Genomic DNA, 27880 nt, shown 5'->3' with positions numbered 1-27880 from the left:
CAAACTATTATTGATTGGGTTCCCCCTACCACACAGACTCAGGTGAGAGCCTTCCTAGGCCTCACTGGGTATTACAGGAGGTTCATTAAGAACTATGGCTCCATTGCAGCCCCTCTTAATGACCTCACTTCCAAGAAAATGCCTAAAAAGGTATTGTGGACAGCAAGCTGTCAGAAAGCTTTTGAGGAGCTGAAGCAGGCCATGTGCTCTGCACCTGTCCTGAAAAGCCCTTGTTACTCTAAAAAATTCTATGTCCAGACTGATGCATCTGAATTAGGAGTAGGGGCAGTCCTATCACAACTTAATTCTGAGGGCCAGGATCAACCTGTTGCTTTTATTAGTAGAAGGTTGACCCCTAGAGAAAAGCGTTGGTCTGCCATTGAGAGGGAGGCCTTTGCTGTGGTCTGGGCTCTGAAGAAGTTGAGGCCATACCTGTTTGGCACTCACTTCATTGTTCAGACAGACCACAAACCTCTACTTTGGCTAAAACAAATGAAAGGTGAAAATCCTAAATTGTTGAGGTGGTCCATATCCCTACAGGGAATGGACTATACAGTGGAACATAGACCTGGGAGTAGCCACTCCAATGCAGATGGACTCTCCAGATATTTCCACTTAGACAATGAAGACTCATCAGGTAATGGCTAGTCTTATTGTCCTTCGTTTGGGGGGGGTTGTGTAGGAAAGTACCATCTTGCCTGGCATGTTACCCCCATTTTTCACTGTATATATGTTGTTTTAGTTGTATGTGTCACTGGGACCCTGGTAACCCAGGGCCCCAGTGCTCATAAGTGTGCCTGAATGTGTTACCTGTGTAGTGACTAACTGTCTCACTGAGGCTCTGCTAATCAGAACCTCAGTGGTTATGCTCTCTCATTTCTTTCTAAATTGTCACTAACAGGCTAGTGACCAATTTTACCAATTTACATTGGCTTACTGGAACACCCTTATAATTCCCTAGTATATGGTACTGAGGTACCCAGGGTATTGGGGTTCCAGGAGATCCCTATGGGCTGCAGCATTTCTTTTGCCACCCATAGGGAGCACTGACAATTCTTACACAGGCCTGCCACTGCAGCCTGAGTGAAATAACATCCACGTTATTTCACAGCCATTTTACACTGCACTTAAGTAACTTATAAGTCACCTATATGTCTAACCTTTACCTGGTAAAGGTTAGGTGCAAAGTTACTTAGTGTGAGGGCACCCTGGCACTAGCCAAGGTGCCCCCACATTGTTCAGAGCCAATTCACTGAACTTTGTGAGTGCGGGGACACCATTACACGCGTGCACTACATATAGGTCACTACCTATATGTAGCTTCACCATGGTAACTCCGAATATGGCCATGTAACATGTCTATGATCATGGAATTGCCCCCTCTATGCCATCCTGGCATTGTTGGTACAATTCCATGATCCCAGTGGTCTGTAGCACAGACCCTGGTACTGCCAGACTGCCCTTCCTGGGGTTTCACTGCAGCTGCTGCTGCTGCCAACCCCTCAGACAGGCAGCTGCCCTCCTGGGGTCCAGCCAGGCCTGGCCCAGGATGGCAGAACAAAGAACTTCCTCTGGGAGAGGGTGTGACACCCTCTCCCTTTGGAAAATGGTGTGAAGGCAGGGGAGGAGTAGCCTCCCCCAGCCTCTGGAAATGCTTTGTTGGGCACAGATGTGCCCAATTCTGCATAAGCCAGTTGTTAGAAATGGGGTCTTTGGTTGACAGTCAGGTTACCCCCTGTTCAAGCAAGGACCCTCACTCTAGTTAGGATAAAAGAGAATCACCCTCAGCTAACCCCTGCTTACCCCCTTGGTAGCTTGGCAGAGCAGTAGGCTTAACCTCAGAGTGCTGGGCGTAAAGTATTTGTACCAACACACACAGTAACTTAATGAAAACACTACAAAATGACACAACACCAGTTTAGAAAAATAGGAAATATTTATCTAGACAAAACAAGACCAAAACGACAAAAATCCAACATACACAAGTCAAGTTATGATTTTTTAAAGGTTTAAAATAAAAAGAGTCTTTAGGTAGTTGTAACAACACACTAGCGCTGCTAGCGTGAAAATGTACCTGGTTTGCGTCAAAAATAACCCCGCACGGGCGGTGTGCGTCGAAAGTAACCCTGCACGGCTGTGTGCGTCGAAAACAACTCGGCACGGCGGTGCGCGTTGAAAAAGCCAGCCACACGACGATCCGAAAGTCCCGCGGCGCAGGGTGCGATCTCTCAGCCTCCGTCAGCGATGCTGCGCGTCGTTTCTCCTGTTCCGGGCGTCGGTTTTTCGGTCGCGTTTCCTGCGGCGTCGTTTCTCAGCTGCGGAACCGGCGTCGCATCGTTTTCTCAGCCGCGATCGGATTCGCGTCGATCTTTTCTCCGCACGGCGCTCAGTGCGTGTATTTTTGTCCTTAGGCTGCCAGCCTCTCCTTTCAGGGTCCCAGGAACTGGAAGGGCACCACAGAGCAGAGTAGGGGTCTCTCCAGAGACTCCAGGTGCTGGCAGGAAGAAGTCTTTGCTATCCCTGAGACTTCAATAACAGGAGGCAAGCTCTACATCAAGCCCTTGGAGATTTCTTCTTCAAGATGGAAGGCACACAAAGTCCAGTCTTTGCCCTCTTACTCTGGCAGAAGCAGCACTGCAGGAAAGCTCCACAAAGCACAGTCACAGGCAGGGCAGCACTTGTTCTTCAGCGATCAGCTCTTCTCCAGGCAGAGGTTCCCCTTGATTCCAGAAGTGTTTCTAAAGTTTGTAAGTTTGGATGCCCTTCTTATACCCATTTTAGTCTTTGAAGTCACCTTCCTTCAAAGGGGACTCACACCTTCTTGTGAAATCCTGCCTTGCCCAGGCAAGGCCTCAGACACACACCAGGGGGCTGGAGACAGCATTGTCAGAGGCAGGCACAGTCCTTTCAGATGAGAGTGACCACTCCACCCCTCCCTCCTAGCAGAGATGGCTAATCAGGAAATGCAGATCACACCCCAGCTCCCTTTGTGTCACTGTCTGGTGTGAGGTGAAAAACAACCCAACTGTCAACTGACCCAGACAGGGAATCCACAAACAAGGCAGAGTCACAGAATGGTTTAAGCAAGAAAATGCTCACTTTCTAAAAGTGGCATTTCCAAACTCACAATCTCAAAATCAACTTTACCAAAAGATGCATTTTTAAATTGTGAGTTCAGGGATCCCAAACTCCACCTGTCCATCTCTTCTCTAGGGGAATCTACACTTTAATCATATTTAAAGGTAGCCCCCATATTATCCTATGAGAGAGAGACAGACCTTGCAACAGTGAAAACGAAATTGGCAGTATTTCACTGTCAGGACATATAAACCACATTACTATATGTCCTACCTTATCCATACACTGCACCCTGCCCTTGGGGCTACCTAGGGCATACCTTAGGGGTGCCTTACATGTAAGGAAAGGGAAGGTTTAGGCCTGGCAAGTGGGTACACTTGCCAAGTCGAATTTACAGTGTAAAAATACACATACAGACACTGCAATGGCAGGTCTGAGACATGATTACAGAGCTACTTATGTGGGTGGCACAACCAGTGCTGCAGGCCCACTAGTAGCATTTGATTTACAGGCCCTGGCACCTCTAGTGCACCTTACTAGGGACTTACTAGTAAATCAAATATGCCAATCATGGATAAACCACTTACATACAATTTAAACAGGAGAGCATATGCACTTTAGCACTGGTTAGCAGTGGTAAAGTGCTCAGAGTTGAAAAGCCAACAGCAACATGTCAGAAAAATATAGGAGGCAGGAGGCAAAAAAGTCTGGGGATGACCCTGCAAAAGCAAAAGTCCAACACGACCCCCTACCAGCCTAAAGCCAGGGGAGAACAATCAATACCTTGATGTACTTCCCTGATTGGGGCGATAGAACAGGGACCCAGGCCCACAACAGCAGGGGCATGCTCCAGTTCTACGCCTTCCTGACTCCAGTTGGATCCCTCTGTCCATACTCTCAGGGCCCACTAAGCTAACCCATGGGGAACCCTTCTCCACATCTACAGACACCATCTGTGCAACACCTAACTTTACTTTGCTCACAGATGTATTGCAATGGGCAGATAGTACCACCAGGGCCAACACAATGGTGTTGCCCACTCCACCCCTGGGGTGTGACTCTCGTCCTTCCCCCCCCAGGGGCAACTCTGTCCACCAGGACAGCAAGCCACAGTGGCCCCAGACAACTGTCAGGGATGAGAGCCCGACCTCAGGCCTCTCTAACCACTGTGACTGTGGAGAGTGGGGGGTGGTAGCCCCAGGTGCCTGGCACCCTTTGACCACTCTCTCTTCCACCAGGTCAGGGATGACAACCTGACCCTGGTCCTCCCCTCTGGGGCTCTGTACCCTCCCTGCAGAAGCGGCACCCCCAGAGTCAAAAACTGTCAGGGTGCTTGTAGAAGCAGTCCTGCACAATTCTTCCATCAGTGCAGGGATGTTAACCTGCAACTGATCCTCCAACCTGGGGTCTGTACCTTCAGGTTGGACCAGGGCCAGGGGTGAGGCTTCCCTCCCCCTGCCCTCCCTTCTGGGGTCCTGAACCACCCAACTAGGAGCGGCCCCCCCAGAAGACAACATGGTAGGGGCACTGTTAGCAGTAGCCCCTTCCTCCAGGTCAGGGGGGACACCCTTAACCTGGCCTCCCAATCCAGGGCCTGTACCCACAGACTGGATCACTGCCTGGCAAACCAGGACTTCCTGGGGGGCATACCTACCCCCTACCAGGTCAGAGTTTACCCTCTGAACCTGGTCATCCAACCCAGGGTCACCACCCTGCGGTTGAACCACTGCCTGGCACACCAGGACTTCCTTGGGAGCACACTTACCCCCCATCAGGTCAGAGTTTACCCCCTGAACCTGATTATTCAACCCAGAGTCACCACCCTGCGGTTGAACCATTGCCTGGCACACCAGGACTTCCAGGGGGGCACACTTACCCCCCTCAAGGGACACACTGTCCCGAAGGGCCACACAAGAGTCTGGCTGGCGCAGGTCTCCTGACCTCTGCCCATGTGACAGAGTCTGGATTCCCCCCAGCCCAGAAATGGTCTCACCAAGGTCATTCATGGGGGGCTCTGCTCTCAGAGCTGACCCCTGACCCTCCAGGTTCTCCACTGGGGTCCGCAACCCCCTCTCAACCCTCTGTCTGGACTTCTGCACCCCCTCACTAGGAGTGGTACTGCCAGACACCAGAACTGGTGGGACGCTGGCTACAGCCGCCCCCCCAAGTTCTCCTGACACTGTGGGGTCTCCCTCAACAGATGGCCCTATGGTACAGGCTAGGCTCCCCTCCTGGTGTTCCCGCAGGGAACCCTCCAGGACCTGGGACCGGATCTCGGGCACCTTGGGCCTCAACCCATCCCCATTCCCTCTCCTCTGAGACTGGACATGGGGTCCCTCACCCATCCCACTACACTGGGACCTACCTGGGACACTACAATCCTTCCCTACCTCACCTGGTTGGGAACTACCTAGACCACTCCTCTCAGGAGCACCCACAAATGCCTCTTCAGACTCTCTGGTACTCACCCAGAAGTCTGCCTCCATTGTAAGCTCCCTGGGGTCAGAGAACTCACACTCCACCTGGTGTTGGCATAGCTCTGGAAAATAAGGACTAGACGTATGCTCTCCAGCAATTACATCACTCAGCCCCTCACATGAATTAACCAAAGTACCCTTCACCCAACCATCCAGTGACTCTGCCTTGAAAAAGCACCCCACATCACCCTCCTGAGACTGGTGAGACAGTACCTGACTGTCCCTGACACTCAACCCACACTCTTCTGGGATGTTTTCACACTCCATAACCAGGACTTCTACCTGGGGGGAACCCCTCTCCCTGTCACTCTCACCTAGAGTCAGTAGAGTGTCCCTCCCACCAGTAGGAATATGACTCCCCATGCCAGTTCCCCAATCCACCTCAGGGACCCTGTGCATCACTGGAGCTACCTCATACCCCTGAACCTCCTGGCGTGTGTTAACTCCCTCCTTCAAGTAGGGCACCACCTCTCTGGGCATGTGCACTTCTGCAGCATCACTGGATATACAATTGTTGCTGCCACCATTCCAGCTGGACTCAGCCCTCATGACTTCCAGCTCTTTCAATTTAAGCTCGTAAGCATAAATCATTTTTTTAATCTCTAAGTCCCTCCTCCTTTCTGCCAGGACTAAGGCTCTCTTCTCCTCGGCCCTCTTAAGCTCTTCCAGACTCCGGATTCGAGCTAGGAGCCTATCATCTCTTTCTGTTCCCTCCTCAGGGCCACTGCCCTCCTCTTTGGAGTAGTCCTCCTCCTCAGAGTAGTTATCCTCCTCAGACTCATTTGGTGGTGTTGCCTGACAACGTTTCAATTCATCCTGAAACAGGGCTGACTCAAGATCCTCCCTTCTGGATTCCTTGTTCACAGCCAGTCCCCTTTCCATGCAGAATGCTTTAAGCTGCCACTTTTTATACATAGATAGGTGCCAGAAATTGACTTCCATTTCTGCAAAGGCTTCACAACCAAAAAACAAAGTCCAAAAATATCATCAATACTTCCAGGAGGACATCAGAGAACAAAAAGCAGAATCACAAGACAAGTAGTATGTGGTCACGTAGTGGTCTGAGATCAAAAACAGTAGTGTACACTCAATTACTGTATGTCAAGTACAAATACAAGTCCAAATCCCGACCGCTGGTCACCAATGTTAGAAATGGGGTCTTTGGTTGACAGTCAGGTTACCCCCTGTTCAAGCAAGGACCCTCACTCTAGTTAGGATAAAAGAGAATCACCCTCAGCTAACCCCTGCTTACCCCCTTGGTAGCTTGGCAGAGCAGTAGGCTTAACCTCAGAGTGCTGGGCGTAAAGTATTTGTACCAACACACACAGTAACTTAATGAAAACACTACAAAATGACACAACACCAGTTTAGAAAAATAGGAAATATTTATCTAGACAAAACAAGACCAAAACGACAAAAATCCAACATACACAAGTCAAGTTATGATTTTTTAAAGGTTTAAAATAAAAAGAGTCTTTAGGTAGTTGTAACAACACACTAGCGCTGCTAGCGTGAAAATGTACCTGGTTTGCGTCAAAAATAACCCCGCACGGGCGGTGTGCGTCGAAAGTAACCCTGCACGGCTGTGTGCGTCGAAAACAACTCGGCACGGCGGTGCGCGTTGAAAAAGCCAGCCACACGACGATCCGAAAGTCCCGCGGCGCAGGGTGCGATCTCTCAGCCTCCGTCAGCGATGCTGCGCGTCGTTTCTCCTGTTCCGGGCGTCGGTTTTTCGGTCGCGTTTCCTGCGGCGTCGTTTCTCAGCTGCGGAACCGGCGTCGCGTCGTTTTCTCAGCCGCGATCGGATTCGCGTCGATCTTTTCTCCGCACGGCGCTCAGTGCGTGTATTTTTGTCCTTAGGCTGCCAGCCTCTCCTTTCAGGGTCCCAGGAACTGGAAGGGCACCACAGAGCAGAGTAGGGGTCTCTCCAGAGACTCCAGGTGCTGGCAGGAAGAAGTCTTTGCTATCCCTGAGACTTCAATAACAGGAGGCAAGCTCTACATCAAGCCCTTGGAGATTTCTTCTTCAAGATGGAAGGCACACAAAGTCCAGTCTTTGCCCTCTTACTCTGGCAGAAGCAGCACTGCAGGAAAGCTCCACAAAGCACAGTCACAGGCAGGGCAGCACTTGTTCTTCAGCGATCAGCTCTTCTCCAGGCAGAGGTTCCCCTTGATTCCAGAAGTGTTTCTAAAGTTTGTAAGTTTGGATGCCCTTCTTATACCCATTTTAGTCTTTGAAGTCACCTTCCTTCAAAGGGGACTCACACCTTCTTGTGAAATCCTGCCTTGCCCAGGCAAGGCCTCAGACACACACCAGGGGGCTGGAGACAGCATTGTCAGAGGCAGGCACAGTCCTTTCAGATGAGAGTGACCACTCCACCCCTCCCTCCTAGCAGAGATGGCTAATCAGGAAATGCAGATCACACCCCAGCTCCCTTTGTGTCACTGTCTGGTGTGAGGTGAAAAACAACCCAACTGTCAACTGACCCAGACAGGGAATCCACAAACAAGGCAGAGTCACAGAATGGTTTAAGCAAGAAAATGCTCACTTTCTAAAAGTGGCATTTCCAAACTCACAATCTCAAAATCAACTTTACCAAAAGATGCATTTTTAAATTGTGAGTTCAGGGATCCCAAACTCCACCTGTCCATCTCTTCTCTAGGGGAATCTACACTTTAATCATATTTAAAGGTAGCCCCCATATTATCCTATGAGAGAGAGACAGACCTTGCAACAGTGAAAACGAAATTGGCAGTATTTCACTGTCAGGACATATAAACCACATTACTATATGTCCTACCTTATCCATACACTGCACCCTGCCCTTGGGGCTACCTAGGGCATACCTTAGGGGTGCCTTACATGTAAGGAAAGGGAAGGTTTAGGCCTGGCAAGTGGGTACACTTGCCAAGTCGAATTTACAGTGTAAAAATACACATACAGACACTGCAATGGCAGGTCTGAGACATGATTACAGAGCTACTTATGTGGGTGGCACAACCAGTGCTGCAGGCCCACTAGTAGCATTTGATTTACAGGCCCTGGCACCTCTAGTGCACCTTACTAGGGACTTACTAGTAAATCAAATATGCCAATCATGGATAAACCACTTACATACAATTTAAACAGGAGAGCATATGCACTTTAGCACTGGTTAGCAGTGGTAAAGTGCTCAGAGTTGAAAAGCCAACAGCAACATGTCAGAAAAATATAGGAGGCAGGAGGCAAAAAAGTCTGGGGATGACCCTGCAAAAGCAAAAGTCCAACACCAGTCTACACCGGTTCAGGGACCCCTTAGCCCCTGCTCTGGCGCGAAACTGGACAAAGGAAAGGGGAGTGACCACTCCCCTGACCTGCACCTCCCCTGGGAGGTGTCCAGAGCTCCTCCAGTGTGCTCCAGACCTCTGCCATCTTGGAAACAGAGGTGCTGCTGGCACACTGGACTGCTCTGAGTGGCCAGTGCCACCAGGTGACGTCAGAGACTCCTGCTGATAGGCTCCTTCAGGTGTTAGTAGCCTTTCCTCTCTCCTAGGTAGCCAAACCCTCTTTTCTGGCTATTTAGGGTCTCTGTCTCTGGGGAAACTTTAGATAACGAATGCATGAGCTCAGTCGAGTTCCTCTGCATCTCCCTCTTCACCTTCTGATAAGGAATCGACCGCTGACCGCGCTGGAAGCCTGCAAACCTGCAACATAGTAGCAAAGACGACTACTGCAACTCTGTAACGCTGATCCTGCCGCCTTCTCGACTGTTTTCCTGCTTGTGCATGCTGTGAGGGTAGTCTGCCTCCTCTCTGCACCAGAAGCTCCGAAGAAATCTCCCGTGGGTCGACGGAATCTTCCCCCTGCAACCGCAGGCACCAAAAAGCTGCATTACCGGTCCCTTGGGTCTCCTCTCAGCACGACGAGCGAGGTCCCTCGAATCCAGCGACACCGTCCAAGTGACCCCCACAGTCCAGTGACTCTTCAGCCCAAGTTTGGTGGAGGTAAGTCCTTGCCTCACCTCGCTGGGCTGCATTGCTGGGAACCGCGACTTTGCAAGCTACTCCGGCCCCTGTGCACTTCCGGCGGAAATCCTTCGTGCACAGCCAAGCCTGGGTCCACGGCACTCTAACCTGCATTGCACGACTTTCTAAGTTGGTCTCCGGCGACGTGGGACTCCTTTGTGCAACTTCGGCGAGCACCATTTCACGCATCCTCGTAGTGCCTGTTTCTGGCACTTCTCCGGGTGCTACCTGCTTGAGTTAGGGCTCTTTCTCTTGCTCGACGTCCCCTCTCTCTGCAGGTCCAATTTGTGACCTCCTGGTTCCTCCTGGGCCCCAGCAGCGTCCAAAAACGCCAAACGCACGATTTGCGTGTAGCAAGGCTTGTTGGCGTCCATCCGGCGGGAAAACACTTCTGCACGACTCTCCAAGGCGTGCAGGATCCATCCTCCAAAGGGGAAGTCTCTAGCCCTTGTCGTTCCTGCAGTATTCACAGTTCTTCAGCCTAGTAAGAGCTTCTTTGCACCAACCGCTGGCATTTCTTGGGCATCTGCCCATCTCCGAGTTGCTTGTGACTTTTGGACTTGGTCCCCTTGTTCCACAGGTACCCTCAGTCAGGAATCCATCGTTGTTGCATTGCTGATTTGTGTTTTCCTTGCATTTTCCCTCTAACACGACTATTTTGTCCTTAGGGGAACTTTAGTGCACTTTGCACTCACTTTTCAGGGTCTTGGGGAGGGTTATTTTTCTAACTCTCACTATTTTCTAATAGTCCCAGCGACCCTCTACAAGGTCACATAGGTTTGGGGTCCATTCGTGGTTCACATTCCACTTTTGGAGTATATGGTTTGTGTTGCCCCTATCCCTATGTTTCCCCATTGCATCCTATTGTAACTATACATTGTTTGCACTGTTTTCTAAGACTATACTGCATATTTTTGCTATTGTGTATATATATCTTGTGTATATTTCCTATCCTCTCACTGAGGGTACACTCTAAGATACTTTGGCATATTGTCATAAAAATAAAGTACCTTTATTTTTAGTATAACTGTGTATTGTGTTTTCTTATGATATTGTGCATATGACACTGAGTGGTACTGTAGTAGCTTCACACGTCTCCTAGTTCAGCCTAAGCTGCTCTGCTAAGCTACCATTATCTATCAGCCTAAGCTGCTAGACACCCTATACACTAATAAGGGATAACTGGGCCTGGTGCAAGGTGCAAGTACCCCTTGGTACTCACTACAAGCCAGTCCAGCCTCCTACAGGGGCATCATTTTATGCTACCCAGCGGTCTTACATAGTATGATCCACAAGGAATGATCTTCACGACCAGCTAAAAATTGGTTACCTTCTTACTGCTTCAACTAACTGCTTCTGGAAAAACAAATGCATAAACCAAAGAATACAATTTGTGAAACTCACAAATGTTCACAAAGACTTGTGCCCTCAAAACTACACAATTTGAAAAGGTGAAACATTGTCCCTATTCGGGTGTAAATCTATCATAGTTAAATAGAGGACCAAAAAAAGTCATACTAGCAAAACAAAACTCAAATGTCTTTCTGATGAAATCCTAGAAGCTAAGTGTTGCATTATGGTCTTAGAAACCTGCTTACTGAAAGCAAAATATATGACTGTTATGACATAGCTTTTTACTTTATAAGTTGTAGTTGGGATGTTTTTGCTTGAGTTCAATCAAAATTGGCTTTCTTGGAAACAGACCAAACTGTCCAAATCATTAAAAGTGATATAAAAAACAAGACAGATTACCCATAGAAAGCCGTAGATTTATAAAAAGTAAATGTCATCCTATTGATCCTATTGAATGTGGTTGACTACGTCTGATCAACTTACTTCTAGGAGGTCTACTGAACTATAGGGAAAGCCTCAGGCACTGATGAAACCTGTTGGTTTTGTGTCACAGTATATGCTACCCAGGGGCAGTTGGATGTCTTATGTAAAACTACACTGCTTTAGCTAATGAAAACTTGCAGAAAGAGGTACGAATATGTTAATGCAGTTCATCTGCAGACTACTGGATAAACATTAAAATGTTCTTGATCATCTGAGGTTTCATCACAAACACAAATTGGTAATAATTAACTACAATTTAGTAAGATGAACCAAAATGTTGTGAGTAAAAGATTTGCATTCCTTATACCTATTCCAAAGAATTAAAAACCTAATTATGATTAGGACAGATTTGTATTTTTAAATGCGTACGTACCATCTCTACTTTAAATCTAATATGGAATGCCAACAATGGGCTTTAACACTATAAACCGGGTCGTTGTTTTGGTGTGGAATATTGTCCTATAATAACAACAGTGAATAATGGGAGATGTACTTGTGAAGCTGACAACAATACTAGGATGATAGGCAATAACAGCATAGGCAATAGATGGGAGTGTATAAAATGAAAACCGGAAGGTCACATTGAGACATTTTATCTGATAGTTTTCAACATGTATACCTTCAGCAGAAGTGAATCACACAAATACATACAATCATTAAAAACAAAAAGAATGAAAAACTATTATAATTAAAATAAAAGTGAGGTCTGAAAAAGTCTACTTCAGTGAAAAAGACAAGACATGATTTTTGTACCCACATTTAGTACAAGTTAGCAACTATCTTAATTTTATTTCACGCCGTGAAAGTGCAACATGACAATCTTTTTCTTCAGCTCTATTGGGTTTTTTGGACAGAGGAATCCCACCCACCCTCTTACGGTGCATGTTAGTGAGAGCTAACTAGCTTGCAGCTACATGGTTAGGCACAGTTAGGGTAATTGGCCACACCCTACTCATGGTCCCACATGCAAACAGTTATTACCTTATATTTTTTTTTGCCCTTTGCCAGATATTGTCCCATCAGTCTCGTTGTGGAATCAAAAATGTCAGAGTAGCTAAAACATGGTCTCTCTCCATACTTGTAGGTGTTCCTAAATAATAGATCAAGGTCCCTTCTCTGATTTCCACATGCAGAGGATAAATGCCAATATTGATACCAGATTTCTCTTCCTCAGTAATGGTCTAGTCAGGATGGAACCACTTCTTGACATAACAAACATTTTCCTTTCTGGGAAGCCTTGGTAGCCTTGTCAGGTAACCCTGAGCAAGCCCCTAAACATCAAATACATATGTCCAGCACATAGAACGTGTAAAAGGACTGCAGTATTCTTTCTTTGCAACAATGTTCACACTTTTTTTGCTATTGCACAACATATTGTTAGAATTTTTTAGATTCATTTGAAAGTGCTGTTTTAAAACACAGATGTGTTGCTTCTGTAGTCCATGCATTCATGTAATTTGACTGGTGCTCATTTCTCAGTGCTTCTACCATGCCTTGTAATTCAGATGATTTGAGTTTGACATTGAATCATTTAATGTAAATTTGAAAAATGACATGGACCATTAAACCTTGGTGCATATGTGCTGATAATTAAAATGTAACATATTGAAAATGGACCTGTAACTAAAGCTGACATGTGTGTCCTGGCTAAGAATATAGTAGGAAAATGCCTCGTTTTCAAGATGTCCATTTGTTTTGGGTACTGATGCTTTTTTGACTCTGTACACTGGGACTCTGTTACCCAGGCCCCAGTCCATGTGCCCTGGCCCCTAAAATATGTCAAACATTTCTATACTTCTAATTGGCAAATGTAATCTACCTATAGGTCCGTAGTCTATGGTACAAAATGTGCCTAAGGCCTGCAAGTTAAATGTCAATAGTGGACTGTAGCATGCATTGTGACTACCCCTACAGTGAGAGTGAAAACATGACTGCAGGATTACCACTGCAGCATGGCCGTACATTTTTAAAATTGCAAATTCAACCTACCATAATGACCCTAAACCATCCTTTTAAATATTACTACGTCATCCCTAAAAAGGCCTCATTGCCCATAAGGCAGGATGGCCTGTACTTAAAGGAAGGACATGTGAAAGATGTTTGTTAAACTTGTCCTTTCAGTGAAAATGCCACAAAACCTATTTTCACAGTAGCAGGGATGAATGTTCTGAAGGCAAGCACTGGAATAAAGCATTAAATACAATAATGTTATCTCCAGCTAGGAGATTATTAGACTTTTTGAAATATTTATTCCAAAACCAAATTACTCGTGAAGTCAGATATGTATTAAATATTTGGTAGAAGGTACTTTTAAAAAGTTATCTTTTCCCTGCCAACAGGTTCTGGAGGCCCATTTGTTTAAGCACCAGCTTTCACCTGGCAGCTGAAAACCCCCCTTGATGAAGTGAACTGCTCCAATAGCAGGACAAGTGCCTTCGGTGTGGGTGGTGTTCTGTTTTTCTGGCAGGATGACCATATTGGCTATGCCCAGGAACTTGATTAATATCAAAGAGGCCTACCATATTACGTGCAAATTTTATCTGCCAGCTGGGCAGGGTCCTTCATTGTTTCCACAGTCAAGCAGCCATTAATCCCAGTTGTAGATGAACTGCCCCATGAATTGTTTTGAAGTTACAACAGAGGAAGGGCTGCTCACTTCCATGCCTGTACATTTGAGATGGGTACACAAGCTCTGCAGAAGGGGGCAGGGCTCCACCATCTTAGTTTTGGACAGAGAGGGGTACTGAGGGATGACTTGCAGTAGGAAGTTGCCTTCAAGTGTCAGTTGACTGACATGTTGAGCTACAGGGACATAACAACCTACAAGAACCCCCTATTCCTGAAGTTTGAATTCAATGAGTTCCAATAGGACATGCCGTGGACATGCTGGTGTAAGTCTTGACCCTCAAGTGATGCCCCTGTGGTCTTGGGATCATTGGCTTTGTAAATGTGTACTCATCTTAACATCCTGAAAAACCTTGGGTTTATAAACCTTTTGGTTTCAATGAGATTTGTGAAACCAGGATCATACCTGCCAAGTCAATCTCACAAAGGTGCATAGGTGCTGGGCCAAAGATTGAGGTTGCTCTCTCTAGGAACTTTTCTGCAGCAGCAAAACCATTTCAGCATGGAGGGTATGTGGCCTTCCGAAGCCCTGCTGAGATACAACTTGCCGGCTTGCCCTGCTAGAGAAACCCAAGCTCCCAAAAAATGTTCCAAAGTGGAAATCTTCACTGGGCAAAGGAGACAAAATTATCCAGCCAGCACAGCATCTTACTTGGGCTCATATTTTTTATTTCTCTTGCTCAGAGTTTTCCTGCCAAAAGTCAATGCCGTCACCAGGACCTTATCCTATGGCTATCCATCATCAGCCCTTCAGAGCTTTCCGCTTTGCCCCACTTAATCCTTTACTGGACCTAACTCGAACAGTGATGTTATTTCTTGTGGTGGACTACCACCCTCCCAATATTCATCTAAGTTCTTACGAGTAAGCAATCCTCTAAGGATTTAGAGTTTTCCAAAACCTTCTTCCATGGGGATACATTTTGGCTGTCTATGTATCCCTAGTAGCAGAGTTCAGCTCCATATACTATTAGGTTTCACACTTTGGCTACACAACTGTAATAATTTTCTGTGAAAAAATAGTGTCTATGAATGCAGATGAATCAATGGATTGCATTGAAAGATGTTTCTGATTTCCTTATTGCCTCATTTATGTGTTCCTTTCAGCTCATGTTACCAGAGAGATGTATACCCAGATATGGGAAGGCACTAAATACATTCAAATGTGTGCCTGTGAATATATAGTTCCTTGCCTGCAACCAGTTTCTTAAAAAAAAACATTTATCGTTCTTTGCTTAGATTTTATTTTTAAGTCACTTTGCTCTCAATAGTCCTCTATGGCTATTAACTGTTCTTGTAGCCTTTTGGAGTTTTTGCAGTCAAAATAGAGTCATCTGCATACAGCAGCACTGGCAACTGTAAGCTCTCTATGGTAGGAACATTTTGTGTGCATCAACAATGCTTCCATGTACATATCATTCATGTACATTATGGACAAACATGAAGCAAGCTGACCACCCTGTTTAATTTCACCTGTAGTTTGGAAACACATTGTTGTGGCATTCCCTTTTTGGCTCATTCCCACTTGGCAGGTGATGCCTTGACACATTATATTGAGGAACGATAGGGCAGACTTACTTAATTTCCAGTTTATACAATTTCCACCCTAGTCTTTTGATTGGAGCCACAAAAAAAGCCGGTACAATAAAACCAAATACAATAGCATTTGTTTCACGGTACTGTGTCTGTGCACGATATGCAAAAACACAAAGACTTTGTCAGTTTTGAAGAATAGACATCTGAATTAACCTTGAATTCATCTTGGAAAGGTTTTGGAATATAGTTTACTCAATGGGAAAAGAGCAGATGGCTTTGTACAATTTAGGGTCATTTTCAAAGCATTGCTCATAATGCTGAATTACATTGTGCTCCACTATGAGTAAGGGCATGTCTGATGTAGTGAGATCTCAGTACTAGTAGTATCATATTAGGTCTCAAGGCTTGTTCCTTCTTACGTCAAGAATTGCCTTTGTAACTTTTACATCAATGAAGATTTCTTTGTACATGGACGTCAATTCAGGGAATGCTGAGGAAAGTGGAAGTGACATCACAGATACTTGAACTTTAATGGCATCACAGTAAATAAAATCATATGACCTTTGACCATGAACCTTCCCAGGCGGTGTTGCCACATGACCTTAACTCTGATGAGATCAGAATTGAAAGCCCCAAAGTTATATAATAACTAAAATAGAACAGAATAAAGACAACAACCTTTTTAGACATACGTATATCAGGCTGCTGACACAAAATATCAGGAGAGCATTACTCATTTCTCTTTGTATTGCATGATTAAGTATGTATTCATTTTACAGGATATGCTGACACAACAAACAGAATGGCCATGGAAACCTAAATATTTTATACACATGTTGTCAAGATGTAATAGTTCCTCAAGTGTACATCACAACAAGACATGTATTGAAAAATCATTGGTAGAGGAAATAAAATAAAAACACTGTAGTTATGTCCAAATGTATTAACAGCTATAGAAATTATATTGAACAGCAACTATTTTCCAGACTTACAGTTTGTCTTACTATTATTACATTTTGAGGTATGATCATTTGGAGGGCACTATCAATTATGAGAAGTACAAAGGAGAAGCTTTTATTCAAACGCATAATTTATTCCTTCTTCTCAATAATGAAACAAGGCAACAAAATGTTTAGAAATGTGTTTGATTTTTTGTTTTTGTAACATGATTAGAAGAGTATGTATTGCACTGCTTAAATAAGTTATTTTACAAAACTTAAATCATAATATCAAAGTCCCAGTAGAAGTGGCAGAAAGCTAACAGTGATCATCAAGATACTGTTTTCCTTCTTTTCTTACCATGGCAGATGGTGATCTTTTAAATGAGGTCAGTGGGGTTTGAGGGACTGTTTTGCTTCACTGCTGACCAAGATGAAACACACCCACACACAAACTGAAAAGGAATCTCTGCTATGCAACTCTTAGTATGGGAAATACATTTATTAAATCACTCTGTCAGGCTCATAACGGAAGGTCAGTACAACCGAAAGTGCACATTTAAAATGTGCGCAACAATGAAATGAAAACATGTACAAAGAATCTTCAATCTATAAACAGCAAACATGTATATGCAAAGACACATTTATATTCATAGACAATGCAAAGCAGATAGTAAGGGTTAAAAATTGATCACCAGGGGGCACAGTTGAGAAGTTTTCTTCATCTTTCTCCTGCCAGCAACAAGCTGTTGACCCCAGATCGACTGTGAAGAGAAAGAGATCCCTGCCAGAGGTCTGAATCAATTCACCATCAATCCAGTTTTTGGTCTCTTGTATACCTTTAACAGAGAGGAGATTTCTAGAAAACTCCTCCAGCTCCGCAAGTTGTTGTTAAAAAACGCTGGGTATTTCAGGTTAGTTTTGAAAGGAACACTTTGGAACTGGCCAGGTTCCCAAGGTGCTCTCTCAAAACCAAACCATTCCCTGCCGTACCATAAATCCTAGAACATCCTTATCAGCCTAACTCCCCCATGTTATGCCTTAGCCCTTGATGAGAAAGAACACGCAGACACATAGAGTAAAAACATGTTGCATAACATATTATGAACAGACAACTACTTGCAGTTTTAACGTGGTGGTGAAGCTAAGGCTAAGCTGAATACAAAATGGAGGCTGTAGCTGGTGACCACTAATGTGACGGAGGACAGCTAAGCTAAGTGCAATGTGGTGCAAAGTGGAGTCAGTGGTCAAAACATACATATCATTATAAGGACTCACCCCAAAACACTTTGAACAAAATACGGTAAATAGTGCTTTAGAAGCCCGATGTTCAAGGACACTTGCTAAGAAGCAATTGGTTGTAAATGGCCACTCATTAAATAGACTTTTCATTGCGTGTCAAGTCAATGAAACATGGTGCGCCCTAAGAGATCATCCTCTTTTCCTTTGTGTTGTGCTAGGTGTGCCCCTGCATATCATATGGATACCTCCATTGTGCCAGGGCCAGCACTTTTTTATGGGTGACCCCCATATTCAATAAATTCTCCCTCATGCCAAAAATTATATTCAATATGCCAGCACCAGAAGTTTGCTTTATTGCAATCTAAATACCAGAGATGACTCGTATGTCTAAAATGTCTCTGTTATACCAAAGATAGCATTTTGTCATGGTTGCCCTTCCTTATGAGAAGAAATACCTCCAATGCACCATTCACTACATTTTATAATGGGTGTCAACATGCTAAGAATTTCCTTCAGTATTCCAGTGCCTACATTTTTCCACAGGTGCTCCTATATCAAATATTATCATTAGTGCAAGAATATTTCTCGAGGGTGTCCCATATGCCTAGTATTACCTATAATATCTAAATAGCAGAATTTTGTCACACCTGCCAGTCAGGTTCTGCCTTCAATATGCTAGTGCTGGCATTTTGTCCTGGGTCCCTGTATAACCCAAGAATTAGCTTCATTATGCCAGGTCCATTGGCCGACTTACAAGCCTATAATCACATTCTCACTCATATTCACTTAATTTTACTCACCCACACTGCTTCTCACAAATCTTAATCTCACAACTTCATAGTCAGTCATTCACACTTTCTCACTCGCTGGCCCTCACTATTGCTCTAATTTATTCTCACTTATTCTCATTCTCACTCTGACTTAGCCATTCAACATTCACTATCACATCCTCATTTTCACTTTTGCATCCTCCATATTTCTCACTCACAGTTATGTTCACTTACTCTCACTCATTCCCATTCATTCCTATTTATTCACACTCACGTATACTCACTTTTTGGAGGTCCTAGAATAGCAATCACTGCCACCTCACCACTAGCTGATATTCTTTAATTACTCCATTTAGTGTAGTGTCCTTATTTGTTCTGATATTTGCATTGGTCTGATTTGACCTTACTGAAACATGTTCTTGTATACTCACTCTTTTCTTTAGAGAATAGATGTTGGTCTCTTTGTTGACAAATTAATCCATTAGGGCTTGTTTGTCCTCCTTTCACATCTCTGTCTGGCTGCTAAATGTTGTAATATGGCTTGTATTAGATTCACTGCCATGCATCAGGGTTGGAAACTTAGAGAAATTACTGATTGAGAGGGTGTTTTTTGTTTTGACCAGAATTGTTTCCATCTTTATTAATATTAAAGAATGGTCGGGGAAGGAATGCCTGAGATGGTGAGTGCCTGGCCTTTGTGAAATCAACTGCACTATGCTAAGAGGGGTCTGCACCCCCACAGCATTACACAGACCTAGGTAATGAATATACTCTCTTGTCCTATTGTGCATAGAGAGAGGCTTTTGGTGATGTACTAGACTGTTGCTGATTGATGGAATGCTATATGTATGTTGATGCTAGGGTTTTATTATCCCTGCCTCCTGTGATTACACATCTTATGCAAATGAAAGTATTGTAAAAATCTACCAGTCTTCAGGACTGTATTTAGCAAATATAATCTGTCAAATATTCCAGCTCTTTAAAGCACCCTTTCCACTTGAACAGCTCCTTTAAGTTTACATCATATCTGCATAATAGCATGTTTATTATCACAGCCAATCTCTCCAGTATAGCTGTAATGTGGGTAAGGAAATGCCTCTTTTTGCATGATTAGCTCCAATGTTTTAGACTGATGCTGTTGGTGTTTTGACTCAGAGTGCATTAAAGGAACTGGAGAAAGACCAAAGGAGGACTGCCCTGCAGCCCCTGTACTAGGTAAAGAGAGGCTGCACAGTCTGCTGGCCTGCATCTGCCGCATCCTAGACTAGTGAAGCAATGACTATGCATGTGACTCCTGTCTTAAGGAAAATTCACTCTCAAGCCCTAGACTAAAGAAGTGACTCCAAGGAACAGTGGGCTGACCTCCCGGAACCAGCACCAGGGCTATTAAAGCTGGAGTAACACAACTCTGCAAGTCAGCAGCCACTTCAGGAGAATCGCAGCTGTCCATCCCGGTCGCCCCAAGAGACCGATTCTCGATGGCCAAAAATTGCACATGAGCCTGCTGGACCCGTGAGTATCTTCTGAATCCAGATTGGTCACCCAGAAGGGACACTAGTCTCCACCCAAGGACACAGCTGGAGTTGATGTGTACAGAGATATGTAGCCCAGTAGCAGCTGGCATTCTGCTGGCTCAAAGAGGACTTTGAGGGACCCTTACCTCTGTTGCTAAAGTTGTCCCACCTCATCCATGGACTGAGGAGTAAGTGCAGGGACTCCCCCATCAAATGCACAGCACCCCCAGCATCCCTGTGCATCCTCCATCTACTGCATCCTTAGCATCAGGACCACCCCTGCTAAATCTAAGTTAATTGTGCTGTAAAGTTCAGAACTGGACTTGAGGAAAGCTTTGGTGACCTGGTAACTCTCCAAATACTCCTTGGTCGCCTTCCTGATCTTTTCTCTGTTGGGATTTGTCAACCCAGTCAGGCCGGAGTAACAAAACACAACTCTTTCAAACTTTTCAAAAGTTTACAAATTTTACAGTTACAAAGACTCATTTGTGATTGAAGTGAGATTTAGGTTTTCTTTCAAATCTATTGCTCCAGAACCCTCTGATGGATTATGCCCTTTTGGTCACTAGAGCTTCATAAAAATATATTCTATTTTTATAAACTGATGTGAGATTTCGTTTCTGTTGTGTAACTCATATGTTCTTGTTTGATGCTTCTAAATGTTTCACACTAGTTCCTTTGTTTAAACCTTGCTGTTCGGTGCCAGAGCTACTCAGGATTGAGCTAAAAGATTTACAGGTGAACCTGACTAGACCCGAGACAGTACATAGTAGGTTGCACAACCGTACCATATAATACACCCAAATTCTCCCAATGTGCTAGGCTGACATCATGGTGTACAAATAAGAATATACAACATGCTATTGAACACACTATGGTGGTCATTCTGACCCTGGCGGTCTTTGACCGCCAGGGCGGAGGACCGCGGGAGCACCGCCGACAGGCCGGCGGTGCTCCAATGGGGATTCCGACCGCGGCGGTAAAGCCGCGGTCGGACCGGCACCACTGGCGGGGTCCCGCCAGTGTACCGCGGCCCCATTGAATCCTCCGCGGCGGCGCAGCTTGCTGCACCGCCGCGGGGATTCCGACCCCCCCTACCGCCATCCAGATCCCGGCGGTCGGACCGCCGAGATCCGGATGGCGGTAGGGGGGGTCGCGGGGCCCCTGGGGGCCCCTGCAGTGCCCATGCCACTGGCATGGGCATTGCAGGGGCCCCCGTAAGAGGGCCCCTACATGTATTTCACTGTCTGCTGCGCAGACAGTGAAATACGCGACGGGTGCAACTGCACCCGTCGCACAGCTTCCACTCCGCCGGCTCGATACCGAGCCGGCTTCATCGTGGAAGCCTCTTTCCCGCTGGGCTGGCGGGCGGTCTGAAGGCGACCGCCCGCCAGCCCAGCGGGAAAGTCAGAATTACCGCCGCGGTCTTTCGACCGCGGAACGGTAACCTGACGGCGGGACTTTGGCGGGCGGCCTCCGCCGCCCGCCAAGGTCAGAATGAGGGCCTATGTATTTCAGTGTCTATAATACTGGAAAGAGCTTACTGTATGGCATATGTTTACCAAGATTTAAGTTGGATAAATTATTAAAAAGTATTCAAAAACACACCATGTCAACACCCTTCTTCTTGAAGGATCCAGCTTTTTATGTAATGTGAATCGGGAACTGGGATTGCAATTGCAAAATCAGCCATAATCCCAAACATCCATGCAGATATGAGGTCACCTTCCCCTCACGTCCTTATGCTGCATGTGATGGCCTGCCCCTTTCCACTCATGTTCTAACACCAGTGCCAAATCAAGTCCACACCGCAGACCTAAATTCTGGTCAGTTAACATATACATATCATATGGTACAACACATGGTATTGGTTGTGCTCTCAAAATTGCTCTTTCTAGAAGTAACCATGCTCATGTTTGCTGGCACTCTACCTGAGGCACCCTCACAGCACTGTCATAAGGGACACCAAGAACAGAGAAATGTGCTGTCAAGCATCGCCATGTACCACACACACTCATGCACAATGAGAAATATTGAGAACATATCTTAGATTTTTCATTAATATAACCTGATTACATTAGTAGCAGTAAATGCTGATAACACACCTCTGGTCCATAAGAGCACGGCTCTGGTCATTTGAGGCATGTGAGAAACAAGAGGGGTTGTCATTGGAATGAATGTAGGCGTTTAAACGCTCCAACACATTTCAGGCAATGTTCAGTCATGCATTAAAACACACCAGCTTACTCTCAATCTCCCCACAATGCCTATGATGTACCACACTACATCCAGTCTACAAGCTGGACACTGAATCTCGTTTTTTCTTTTTTTCTCTATTCAATGAGCATTGTGCGCCAGGTCTCTGGATCTCTTAGAATGATCCCTATCCCCCACACTTGATCTCAGGCTTCAAGGGAGCTCATCTTTCTCAGGCAGAACAAGACAAGTTGCAGGTATGTATGCAAGCCAGGATCTCCTGCACTCTCCCAAGTCTGCCTTTATACCTCTTGCTAGAAATGTGGTCTTTAGTGGGCAGAGATATGTTCCCTATCCAAGTAGGGACCACAAACCTAGTCATGGTAGGTTAGTGACATGCCCTAATTTAACCTGGGTTCACCCTGTGGTAGCGTGAGACAAAGCAGACAGGCTTAACTTAGGAGGTAATGTGGTAAATTATTTGTGCAACACTTACAACAGTAAAACAGTGAAAACACCATACAAAAATATTCCACACCAAGTTAGAAGAATATATCCTAACTTAATGATCAAAAGAAGACTAAAATGACAAAAATCCAATTAGAAGAATTTGAGATATGACTTCTTAAAGACCGTCTGCAATTGCAGCGCTTACAATCAGAAACGGGCAACTGGGGCTATCAGGTCATGCTAGATCAAGGTAAATCCAAAGTTCAGTCCAACTGCGATTAAGTGTGGGCTAGCTACAGGGACCAACCTTGCCCCGCTGACACTGTAACTTGTGTAGAGAGCTGCGTCGACGTCAAAGATCTGATGTGAGTAGCAGACGAGGTGATGTGAAGGTGATGCGTCAGTTCCAATCAATGCTCTTAGAGATGCATCATTGTTGAGCCACACGGACATCGATGCTTGTGCAGTGGTGTGCAGTCAAACCCTATTCGATAAAGACAATGCGTAGATGTCAAGTTGTGCAGCAGGTGATGTGAAGGTGAGGCTTCGGGCTAAGGGTGATGCGCTGGTTCTGAGCCCTGCAGTTGGTACTGCGATGTTTTCATCCTCAGCGGCAGTGGCAAAGCATCGGTGAGAGATGCAGGGGTTCCTATTGGCACAGTGACAACGATGTGTGGATTCTGCTCGAGCAGCAAAAGGAATCTCACTTCCAAGGTCCCAGGACTGCATTGCCGTCACTTGGCGGGGCAGAACTTACAGTTGGTAAAGTCGATCAGCAGTAGCAGAGGTGAGTGAACTCTTAATGACCCTGAAACTTCACAAGAGGAGGTAAGCCAGCAATCTTTTGGAGTCACTTTGATTCTGTGGATGTACATATGCAGGTCCAATCCTTCTCACTCCCAGGCAAGCAGGGCATCAGGCAGCAGGGCAGGCACAGAAAAGCAGGAGTCCCACAAAGTCAGCAGAGTTCCAGCAGCTTGGCAGTCCCTTTAGCAGCACAGCAGCCCTTCTTCCTTGACAGAATGTCCTGAGGTCCAGAAGTGTCCTGATTTGGTGCGGTCAGGAGTCCACTTCTTACACCCAGTGGTGACTTTGAAGTAGGGAGACTTCAAAAGGAGGCCTTTGAAATTCACAAAGTCCCTGCCCTTCTTGCCCTGGCTGCAGACACACTACAGGGAATTATGCAGCCCTTTTGAGGGCTCAGGGCCCAACCCATTCAGGGGTCAGCTCCTCCCCTCCCATCCTGCCCAGGATGGGGCATCAACATGCAGATGGCTACTCAGTCACACTTTAGCTCCACTTGTTTGTGGCTTTCTGAAGGGAATGTACATGAGCCCAGCTGACACCCACTTGTGTTTAGAGGCAGGCAGGAGGCACTAGATGATTTAAACTAAGAAAATGCAAACTTTGTAAAAGTGGTGTTTTCAGGATTGCAATTTAAAATCCAACTTCACCATAAGTTGTGATTTTCAGTTGTGATTCCAGAGACAACAAACTTAGGGTCCCACTCTCTTCCCAATTAGAAATGACACTTAAAAAAACTAAGAAGGCAATCCCAATGTTAACCTATGGGAGAGATAGAGCGTGCAGTAGTGAAAAGTGTTTTTCACTACCTAGATATGTAAAACTTAAACATACATGTCCAACTTTTTTAACTACAGTGCACCCTGCCGTTGAGGCTGTCTGAGGCCAAACGTACGTGTGACTTCTAAGTATTAAAAAAGAAGGTTTAGGCCTGGTAAGAGGGTTAACTTGCCAGGTCCACATGGCAGTTTAAAAATGCATACACAGACTTTGCAATTGCAGGCCTGAGCCATGTTTAAAGGACTACATAAGTGGGTGGAAAATCAGTGCTGCAGGCCTACTTGTAGAATGTAATTTACAGGCCTCGGCATAAGCCAATAGTGATGTTTTTCAGGGAAACTGCACAAGCAGTTTAGCATATGCACTTTGGCACTGGTCAGCAGTGAGGAAGTGCCCAGAGCCCTACAGCTTGCAAAAAAGAAGTTAGCAAACAGAAGGTCAGAAGGTTATAAAAAATGTCAGTGGAAACCACACCAAGGATGCCAGGTCCTACACCTACGGTCCAGTTTTGATCACAAGAATTAGTTTGCGACAAGATGTCAAATCCTATACCTTCTTGAATCAATGCACAGAAGAGGTGGTTAAACTATCAGAGTTAGAGTATGGGAAGCAAACCACATTGGCCCCTATGCCATCTTCATCCATTAGAACTCAGTACCACCCCAGACACCAGATTCCTACTGTACTGTACTGAATCTTCCTGTTTAGAAGCACAAAGCAGGCAGCTATTTCAAAGGCACCTTGAGTGTTGGACTTAGTCTTCTCTCTAGCATCACTCCCAAACATTTTGCCTCCACACCTCCTATTTTTGCTGAATATGTTTTTGTTAGCCTTAGAACTCTGTACACGTTACCATAGCCAACTAATCCTGCATTCCTTGTACTCACACCCTAAAACATGATAACATTTGCTTAAACCTCTTTGGCCTATTTAATTTACTTATATGCCCCCAGTAAGGTGGTATACCATAAGCCCGGGCCTGTACATTAAAAGCTACTGGTGGGGCCTGCAGCATTTATTGTGCTACCCATTTATGTAGCCCCTTCAAACATGTCCTAAGAATGCCATTGCAGCCTGAATGCAGTTTTAACTGCTAACTCGTCTTGACTAAATAACTTCCATCTCCCATGCTAAGACTTGAACTCCCCTTTTATTACATACAAGCCGCCCCTGCTCCTCCAAAGTGGAAATCAAAAGGTGGATATGTACTTTTAAGTTTCACATGTCTTGGTAGTGAAAAACTCTGAAATTCCTTTTTCACTACCGTGAGGCCTACCTCTCCCATAGGATAACAAAAGGTTGTGTTAGCACATTTAATAAGTGCTAACATTTCATTGGTAACAAGTAGGACTTTCATGTTTCGAGTCTGACATTTTTAGTAAATTGGCATTTTCCTCCCCTAACTATTTGGTGCCTGCACCCTGATCCTGGGTGTACTTGGCAGTTGGAATGTGTTTCTTCCTCCCAGATAGCCACACAATGGAGGGATTAGGTGTGCCTGAATGAACTACCACTGGCAGGATGAGGGTCACTGTTGGACACAGCCCCACTTGCAAATCATTAGGCAGTGCTCTGACTTCACACAAAGGACTTCACACCACTTCATTGTGCCTGCAGTCAGGCCAGAGCCAGGTTAGGGGAGGGAGAAAATACCAAGCACTTCAAAGAAAGACCTCTGGAAACATCTATTACTTAAATGAAGGCACTATATATTGTATAAGGACCCTCAGGCCCATTCTTCAGTACATCTCTGGGCCTGTGGAAGACTCAGAAGGACTGTTATGCTGCTCTGATGCAAGAAGAACTGCTGCCTGATTGAGAAGGACTGGATGAGCATCTTGAATCCAGCGACACCAGAGTATTTCTAAGGGCCAGTTTTCTGGCCTCCTGATCAGAGCCTCAGGAACAGAAAAGGCTCCAACCACCCTGAACCATGCATGTGGACTCTGCTGCTATGAGTCCTGCTCTTTGAGTGGCACCACCCTAGTCCTGGACTCTTGAAAGTAAGCCTGAAGGTGTTCTGTCAGCTCAACTGTGGTCTTACTAGAACTGTCATAGAGTGATACTTCGTCTCGCAGCTCTGTGCACCCCTGATGTTGGCCCTCACAGCTCCTCAGAACCTCTATTGATCAACACATGACCTTTCACTGCAGCCCCACAGCTCCCCAAACCTGCTGCTCTGTGAAAAACATGGACCTGGGACCTCACAGCGCTCAGCAACCAAGATCTACGGTACTTTGCCCAGCAGCCCTAACTAGTTCCATGTATCCGGTGTGCACTCCATCGTGGTTGTCCTGAACCTGTGACTTTGTCCTAGTCTGGCGCAACCACATATTCACCGTTGGCACTTTATGTTTTTAAGCACTATTACTACTTAATTTGTTTAATTACATATCTCTGGTTCTACTGATTGAATCGTTGTCATTTTTGGTGTCTAATGTTGTGTTAAATGTTACTCAATTTTTCTAAATTGGTGTGGGATTTCTCTTAAATTATGTTGTTACTTTATTACTGTTGAAGTATTGCATAAATACTTGACATATTGACTCTAAGTTAAGCCTGACTGCTTTTGTGCCAAGCTACCAGAGGGATAAGCACAGGTTAATTTGGGGTTTACTTGTGTTTCACCCGGACAAGAATTGTGTTTCCTGCTTGGGTATGATTTCACCTCCCTCAACCAGTATCCCAACTTCCTACTGTAAGAAACTGGTTTACCAGTATAAAGGGTGAAACCCCTACTCAATAAGCAACCACAATTCTTGTCAGGGTGAGGCAAAGGCAAACCCCAAATTAACCTGTGCTCATCCGTCTTTTAACTTGGTACATAGCAGTTAGGCTTAACTTAGAGGAAATGTGTAACTTATTTAAGCGGCAATGCAAAAAGTAATAAAGTGAAAACACAATGCAAGAAAAATCCCAGCATATTTTAAACAAATAGTAAAGAGTAAAATGTAATAAATTATCAGACACCAAAATGACAAAAATCCAATCAAGAGAACCGGAGATATACAACTTAAATAAAATTAAGGGCAGAAAAAAAAACAAAAAAACATTAAGTTCACCAGCTAAATTCTAAGACGCCTGTATCAAAGACTCTTAGATGCAACACTTCCAATTTAAGGCTGCATCATAAATCCCTTAAAGCCAAGTGTCTCCTTAGAAGCTGTAATTAAATACCTGGATGACTTCTTATTAAAAAAGAAGGATAGTAGTGTTAATGATTTTGGACAGGGATTGGGACAGTTAAAAGCAGTGCTTAATTTGTGGACAGGGATTAGGACAGTTAAAAGCAGTGCTTAATTTGTGGTTGTTGTTTTTCCAGTGCGGAGCACCGTCACTTATTTCTGAGGGCCGGCGCTTAGTTTTCTGTCTCAAGCGTTTACTGCGAGCGAAAGACACGTCAGAAAGATGGAGGAAGAGAAAAACGAAAAAGCACCAGAAAGGGGGAAAAGCAGGAAGCTGCAAAAGTGAGCTGAAGGGACAGGGACTGGCTGTAAATGGACTGAAGAGGCCCGAGATGGCTTTAGGATTAGGCTGCCTCAGTATTATGTGCTTGAATATTTAATTGCAGCAGGCGCGTGTTTAAGAGGAGAGCTTTGAGCACCGGCACCTTTTTATTTACAAATTAAGCAC

At 45.2% G+C, this 27880-nt stretch overlaps 1 protein-coding gene across 1 annotated transcript in view; it reads right to left on the bottom strand.

Annotated features, from left to right (window-relative positions):
- Window positions 1–27880, bottom strand: part of CSMD1 (CUB and Sushi multiple domains 1) — a 5088256-nt gene that overhangs the window by 1673454 nt on the left and 3386922 nt on the right. The window lies entirely within an intron of this gene.

The sequence above is a fragment of the Pleurodeles waltl genome, chromosome 5 (genome assembly GCF_031143425.1).
Source record: "Pleurodeles waltl isolate 20211129_DDA chromosome 5, aPleWal1.hap1.20221129, whole genome shotgun sequence".
Classification (NCBI taxonomy): Eukaryota; Metazoa; Chordata; class Amphibia; order Caudata; family Salamandridae; genus Pleurodeles; species Pleurodeles waltl.
The sequence above is the reverse complement of the archived record's forward strand: the minus strand, read 5'-3'. Positions and strand labels throughout refer to the sequence as shown.